The sequence below is a fragment of the Poecilia formosa genome, unplaced genomic scaffold (genome assembly GCF_000485575.1).
Source record: "Poecilia formosa unplaced genomic scaffold, Poecilia_formosa-5.1.2 Scaffold522, whole genome shotgun sequence".
NCBI classification, from domain to species: domain Eukaryota; kingdom Metazoa; phylum Chordata; class Actinopteri; order Cyprinodontiformes; family Poeciliidae; genus Poecilia; species Poecilia formosa.
Window position 1 is genome coordinate 263,029 of NW_006800461.1, and position 8,538 is coordinate 271,566.

Sequence of the window (8,538 nt, forward strand, 5' to 3'; positions counted from 1 at the left end):
CAGCTAATCATTTCCACAAGTGGTCGTTACCTTGTTGTGGAGTCCCACTTACTCATGAAGTGAGCCTTTTATTTAAAACATATGCTGTCATGCAGCTCTTCAAAGCCCTAATCCTCTCTCAGCTGTTGGGATCAGCTGCAGTGACACACAGCAGAAACAAACCTCACATGTTTACCACAGGGGAGATGGAATGTGTGGAATTATGATTACTTCAGCAAGACTATTGTTTGTAGTCAACGCCTTTATAAATATAACCCATTATTTTGGGTTATATTTAACCCAAAATAATGGCTACCTGGCTATCTTTAAAATGGAGCCAGAAAAAAGAACATAACTGTTGCTTAGCGCAAAGTCTGGAACCCAAATGAGAAAGAAGAGGGAAAAAAAAGATGCTGCAGGTTTAATTTATGGCCTACTGACTGCAACCTGCCCAGGTATCCTGCATCGCTCCCTCGAACCTGGCTCTGATCAAAGCTAACTCCAAAGAAAGAAAGAATCATGTCAAACTCCCTTTCATCTGAACCCAAACATTTCAGTCTGCATTAGGATGTTGAGACTGTTCAGGATGGTTTATTCTTAGGATTTTATTCTTCTAGAAGAAGTCATTTGTCAGACAGGTGTTGTCCTTGCACAAATTCCCCCAGTCGCCTGCAAAATCTCCACATAACCAGTTGTGGTTTGACACCCCTAGACACCCGAAAGCTCCACTGGTCCATTAAAAAACAACCGTTACATGTAGAAAACATTTTAGGTGAGATGTCAGATTTATCTTTCTCTTTTCCCAGATCACAACTTGCTTCCAGCTTTTATTGTCCCATCTTGCCCTCCACAATTCAAACTGACATCTTTGTGAAGTGTGAGGAGATGAGGCTGCTATAAATCTAACATAATCAGTTTTCATGACAAAAAAATTATATGAAGGCAAGATGTCGGTGCAGATTTTACTTTTCTCATAGCTGTGGATTTTTCTGAGGAAAATTTGCCAACTTGTGGATTTTTATATAGAGTAAATGCAGTTTGGAAAGCTGAAATGCACAGACCCTGTGCTGCTTTGGCTGGCTTATGCAAAACAGCCAATCCAGGAGCAGCATTGATTTTACTTTACACTGAATGACTTCCACTCAATATTGAAGACAAATAAGACCATGGAAGCAGCCTTCTACTGCAGCACCAAGACAGTTTCTGTCTTGGTATCATAATACAAAGTGTAATTACTATGTGGTGAACTGACCAGCATGCTGTTTAAGTTTAAATGCAATATTCAATCACTCTCTCTTTCTACCTCTTTTGTAAGATATTTCTTTGGTGTGTATATGCCACAGAATAACACAAAAAAAATGTCATCTCTGTTAACTGACCCTCCAAGGTTGTGCAGCATCAGTTTTTCCTGGCAGCTACTGGGTATTTTTTCCCTGCATAAGTTCCTGTTGGACAGACCTTTGCTTTGCTTCTAAACAGATCTGACTCAAAACACACTCATGCTATCATAGGTAACGTATCTTGCAGGTGGTGCTTTCTTGGAAAGTAGTTTGCTTAAGAGCCAAGCTAATGCAAAACGTGTTGATATTTTTGGCCATTATACATGTGAGTGGAATTCCAGTTACTCATGTCAAAATGGCAAAACTTACCACAAATATTGTTCTTTTGCTTCAAAAAGTGTCATTTCTTCATTGTAAAATGAATTAGTGTTTACTCAACATAGACAGGCAGGTGAACATAAATGTAAAGTTAAAAACACAATAATGAAAACAGCTGGCAAAAAATCAAATCAGGTCTTTTAAGTTTTTGTCAGAACTTTCAAATGTTCCTTTTTTAAAATGTCATGATTGCTCTAAAACTTGGGATCAGATCAGAATTTCCTAAATTTGGACTGTAATGCTTTCATTTTTCCATTGACATAAAATATTGCTTGTAAAACCTTTGCCTGTGTTGCCTTTTTTTCTCGTGTATAAATGCATCTTTTCCCAAATCTGCTGAAACATGGATTTTGATCATAATGTTGAGCTTTTATGAGGGGAATTTTTGATCGCCAACAGGTTTTAGTTTACACCTGTGGATAGTCCACTCAGCAATCTGCGAATGGGATTTTGGACTGTGTAGTTGTAGTAATTAGAAAAAAGAGATGACTGCCGTTTCTGATACGTAGAAAGGAATATGTTTTATGTTTAATATTTTACCAGGCCCTATAAAAAAACACTAACTGCAGCAGTTTTCCACTCTAGCCAAACACTATGTAGGAATAAAAAGAGATCAAACATTGTAGAACAAAGCTGCGTCTGAAGCCGTAAAAGCACACCTGTTTGCCCCTTCTGCTCTTTTATTTTGATCAGTTTGTGCTTACTTACAAGAAGAGGCACACCTTTGATAATAATAACAGTGCCTGTCTCTGCCAAGTCTTTCATGTCCCAGCTGTGGTATTTTCAGTTCCATCCAGTCAAATCTACCAGTTCAACAAGGTCAGAATAGGTCCCTAATTGTGTCTTGGTTGCAGTTTTCAGTGTACAGGGTTTATTAACTGATACAAAAAGTTTAGGTACTTTCCACCAGAGAAAAAAAAAAAAAAAGAAAACTCGCTGACGTAGCCTACTAACCAGCCAGGCGTTTCACCAAAGTCCTCATCGAATGGCTTTTTAAGTTGAAACATCTGTCACAGACGTCTTGCCTTAACTTTGCTGTATTTATTCAGAAATATCAGACACGGTTTTATTTTTCTATCTTACTTGGAGTGTTTATTTTGAATTACTTTTAAAGTATGGCCAATTCTCTGGAGACCAGCAGTTAATTCTGTCAAAAACTCTGTGGACATAGATGAGTCTGCAAGACATTTCCAAGCATCAAGAAAGTAATTTCCCAGTTTTTAGGGACTATTGCTGGGTTGAGAATGTTTGAAATGAAGGTTCAGTTTGTATCAGTATTCCCCCAGGGTGCCCATTTTCAAAAAAAGGAATTGATGCAAAATCTCTGTAGGTGTGGGCCTCCACGAGGGGTATCCCCTCTCTCACTTGGTTTGTTTGTTGTTATTCACGCATAGAAACTCAACACTGACACAGTGAAACACAGATGTTGCATTTCCCTGATGATGCAGATCTGTTATTTGTCAAGTTTGACCCCCTTCAGATCTTCAGGGACACATTTACTCAGTTTTCCACACAACAGATGAAAGCCAGATGAGGCAGTCCAAGTTTATCTGACCAGTGATTTGTTTCAGATTTATATTTTAGTCACTTGTTTGTATTGTGCTTACATAGACTGAGTGGTGGGATGGAGTCTGGTTTAATGTGAAACTGAGTTATAGTTAGCTTTTGCTCTACTCAACTTGATCTCTGAGATGGACTGAAGGTCTCTGCAGGAAGATCTTCAGCTTTTGCATTCCTCCAATGTTGGAGATGCACAGCAGATCCCCAAACTTCTTACCCCCAATGAATATTAAGACAACATAGTAGATGGGCAATGAATACACGTATAGATATATAGATATGAATCCAAGGCACATGTGTGATTTAAAACTAAATTCTCATATAGTTTGGTTTTATACTGAATACATTTTTAGTTAAAGACATATTTTAATGCTTATTCTCATTCATTCTCCATTTGATCCATGATAACGCTCCTTTGTACAGCCAGGATGCAGCAGTCTCCAGAGCTCTCCAGTTTAGCAACAACTTTGTGCTTGGCATTGGAGACATTGTCCAGCAATAATGTCATACATAATACATGTCAAAAAGTTGCTAAGTATGTGAAAAATGTCGATAGTCCCTGCAATTCCCCATTTATTCACTATAACTCAGATTTTCCTCTCCATTAAGTCAAATTTATCCTGCTTGTAGCAAAGTTACAGAACCAAAAACAGCAAGAACAAAACCATGAAGTCCGATTCTCAAGATTCCTCAGCATGTTCATGGTACGGCGCTCCGGAGTGTCAGCCACACTCACAACCTGTTGACAGAAATTTTGAGGTAGCACCATGACTGGACGCAACTAACTGACAAAAGCATGAAAAGCATTTATCTGCAGATTAAGCAGATATTTCTTTCAATAAGAAAAGAGTTTTTCTTGTTTTTCCCCTCAAATTTGTTGAGGGAAAAAACAAAGTAAAATAGAGTAAATATTGGATTAGTGCTCAGAAGTTTAAAATGAAAGCATTCCCATAAGGTGTAAATTAGCAACTGCTGGTAGCAAGTTTGACAAGGTGTAAAGAGCACATGAAGTTACACTATAATAACAAAATATGTGTTTTTATCAAAGCAGCCTGCAGAACAAAAAGGTCCTAACCTTTTTGTTCGTAATGCACAAGGGGAAATCTAATCAAAGTAATGTTCCTTCACTGTTTTTATAAATGCAACCAAATAAATCTGGATCCTCCAGCATATTTTCAGAGTTGGATGTAAACACTCTTGCACAGCTCAGTCCGGTTCTTTAGAATCCGGAAGGGTGTATGCCTGTTTAAACCTACATTCATTTGATATCCAGCTAAAACTTCTTTGTCAGCCAGTTACTTAGAAATGTGTGGGAAACTATTCTGTGCAGATCCAGAGATAACCTGCAGTTGGTCAATAGTAACTACAATCAACAACAGCACACACACACACAAACACACACACCGTCATGTGTGCACAAAACAAAACCTGGAAAGATTGAACACTAAACTTAATGAGGAAAGCAGATTGTACCATGATTTAAAGAAAACACTAACAGCACCTGCATTGCCAGCTGTTGGTTTGTGGCCTTCAATGGTGTTACTTGGGCAGCGATTCAAAGTCTATCTTACTATTCAAAACACAGACAAAGGCCAAGGCTGAAAAGCTTTAACACACTCCACAAGAAGCAAAGGCTTTCCTCTGTTCCTGTTTAACCAACCTGAGCTCAAACTGCCAACACACAAATGTACTCACACCACAATTTGCCTTTTCATTAGAGCTTTAACATTTGGTTACAGTGAAGGAAACAACCTCCTGTGTACTAATTAACCATGCATGCTATTATCTCAAGACTTTTTTCATGATCTGCCTGTCTGGTTTGTTGATGTCTAAATCCAAATCCTTCCTATTATGTCTTGCGTTTTAACTGCACTTCAGCTGAACATCAAAGGCGTGACATTAATAAGTGGAGCACTTTCAAAATGAAACCATAAGAGGGACTAAGCTGTAACTACAAGCCGTTTCCTGATGTGTTAATAGATCTATGACTCTTCCAGCAGGTCTGTTCTTGCAGTGGGGCATTTAAAGATTGTTTGAATTTGTTTAAGGAAGAAGCAAACATCAGCTGATAGGCGAGTCAGAACAAAAAATACAGGAGGAATGTGTTACAAGACATCTGTGGACAAATAATTTCATCAGTTTGGAAGATGACTTGTTTCTGCACAGACTAGTGACATCACCTCTTATTAGGCCATATGATTGCATATCTGTCAGCTAGTTCTGTTGAACTAGAAACTGAAGTAAATATGCGTTTTAAAATGGAACCCATAATAATAGGAAACAACATTCAATTGTGCTTCAAGTGAGCAACCAGGAACAAGGAAGAAACCTTAAAATAAGCAAATGAGCTGGCTTCTTAAAAGCTTTGTTTGAGTTTGCACATAAAGAGAAATAGAATATTCCAATAATGTAACGCAGCTGAGAATAATTGCTTTTAAAAATTAATAACATTAATTATCAAGGTTTTTCTGTGTATGAATAGATGGGATAGATACCCCTTTAAAGGTTAATCTCAATCATTGACAGTGGATTAGAAAAACTTTAGGATGATTAACCATGAAACTAATCCAACTGTTTAACCAAAGCACTACTTTTTGCTTTTGGCAGGTGAAAGACCCTGAAGCAAACTGCTATTTATCATGCCAAGATAATAGGAATTTAAAGAATAGATTTAGAAAATTACATTTATACTTTTAATTGTTAAAATGAATTTAATTTAGACTTTTCTCTATGGACAAAAAGTAAAACAAACTAAGATGAACTTTATAAGCCAGATCCAAAGGAAAAAAAAAATACCTCAGCAATTTAAAAAAAAGCAAATTTAACATGTAAAATCTTGTTAGGTTTAGTCTCTTAAGTATGCATGAACCAGTTTTGTTCATGTTGCTGGCACAGTGACAACCAAAGTGCATAAGGAGGTTTCAGTTTGGGTGCAGATTGCAAACATTATGCATTAATTTATTTGGAATATCTACTTGAGCCTTGACAGAATCAGGATCCCTGGACACATTTGTCCAAGGATCAACAAATGAAAAGTGGGTCTTAGAAATGCTGCATAAAAACATCCGCAAATAGACAAATTTCCCCAAACTAATTTAGATTTACGTTTCACACATTGATCTCCATAGGTAAATCCACGAATAGGCAGAGGTCCAGTGTATTTGACAGGTTTTAAATTTCTGAGGAACCTTCCTAACAGCATTTTGAATCCATGCCAAGGAAAAATAAATTCTAAAGATAAAACAAGGTCATGCCTAGAACAAGACAGATGTATCCTGTGTAGTGGCTCACTAGTGTCACTGACATGGACCAGTCTGGCAGAGAAAGCGAGCAGAAACTTTTTGCTCTGCTTAGATCTATGAAGTTATTGTGTGGAATTTTAGTGAGAAAACTTGTAAACAGAACTGATCAAACTTTGTTTTCCTGGAACAGAAGCTTAATTCCCTTCATTGGCTTTTCAATTCCCCAAGGGGGGTTCTTTCAAGTTCAAAAAACACAGATTTTGTGTTTTGTAGGGTTTTATACATGTGACATCAGCTAGCTTACCACCACAGGCTAAGCAGAAACTGTGTAGGAGTGCAATATGAAACCAGTCAGTGTGTGGGTGGTGTAAAGAATGTAAGAGGAGGCAGCCAAATGCAGTCAAAACAGCCTTGTGTATTTCCCCCATCCACAGGCTGAAGTGTCGGGACCTTTAATGAAGTAGACATCGTATATATGTGGGTTGAAGAAAATGGGCAGTATTTCTCATGAAACGCTGGAGGTGTCAGCTTTGTTTCATTGTTCAGGTAAAGCTGGGAAATGTTAGCCAAGCTAAGCTGTCAAAAAGTGTTTTGTATTTTTTTGTTGAGACAGTGGTAAGGATATGACTAACTTAGAAAAACAAGAAACCACAGAGAGACGGGCTGTTTTAGGGAAAGTTTAGGAGGGTTTATTGCATGCTAGTCGCCTGAAGAGACTGCCATATGCTTCAGACTTCAGATGCTTGTTAGCATATCACAGCAAACATTCAAATTGGTCTGGCACATTTCAGCTTCGTTTTTAGATTTCCAAGGAATGCTATCAATGGGTGCAAACCAAAACGTCTCTGCATGGCATTAGATAAACCTACAACCAATCAGCAAAGGATGCATAATATGTAGCCATGGGCAAACAGATCACACACCAGCTCACCAACTCCCGCCTTGCAATTAAAGTAAAAACGGAGCTTCCATCATTTATATATAAATGTAAAAAATTACACACAGTAACAAAGATGATCGGCAACTAAAAGTCCTGGATGAATACACATCTCTGCTCCCTCTTGTAGCAAGAGAAGGAGCAATGAGATGTTGCTGCGAGCCTCCTCAGGGTCCACTGAAGGGCTTTTCACATTCCTTTACACTAAGCCTTTGTTTTTTTGTGGGTGGTGAGGGAAATTCTGGATGTAAGAGAAGCCTGAAAAATGCCTTGAACCACGAAGTTAATCCATCCAGCCCATACGCAGTTCAGGCAGCCAAGATGTGATCATTTCAGCTCGTCAGGGTCCAGATCTAAGCTTCTCAGCACACCTACAAAGTATGCAAGTTCCAGGTTGTTTGTCCAGACGGGACATAAATAACTCTGAGAGGGAATGGATGAAACATGCATTTTCTTCTGCAAAGCATTAAGTAAAACTGTAAAACATGGCGGTGGCAGCATCAACCTCTGAAGTTACTAATCTCCAGATGGAACTAGGCTTTCAACGTGGCTAAAACTGTGAATAGCTCCAAACACAGCAAAGCTGCAAACCTGAAGGTTTAGTCATTTTCAGGATCACAATGAGCTCAAGGGTATCTGAATAAAGAAATGATCGACTTCACAAGAAGAAAATTTAAGTTCAGTAAGAAAATTTGTAGCTTCTCTTAAAGAAAGTGGTGGACTACAGCTATGTTGCCATTCAAATACCATGCAAATTCTGTCACAAAAATGAAAAATAAGGAAAATGTGATTCACTCCAAACTCTACAGGTCTGGAGTGAAACAACCAGGCTACGGAGCATCATTTTGTTAAATGTTGACAAAAACAACCTCAAGGAAGCAAAAACCTTCAACCTTTTCCAATGTAGTGGTTTAAAATTCATATAAAAAATGAAAAAGACACAACTAATGTAACCTGAATGCCACAAATCAAGATGTGCAAAGGTATGCAACCATATATATATATATATCCATCCATCCATTTTCCTTCACCCTTGTCCCTCAGTGGGGTCGGGAGGGATGCTGGTGCCTATCTCCAGCTCACGTTCCGGGCGAGAGGCAGGGTACACCCTGGACAGGTCGCCAGTCTGTCGCAGGGCAACACAGAGACACACAGGACAAAC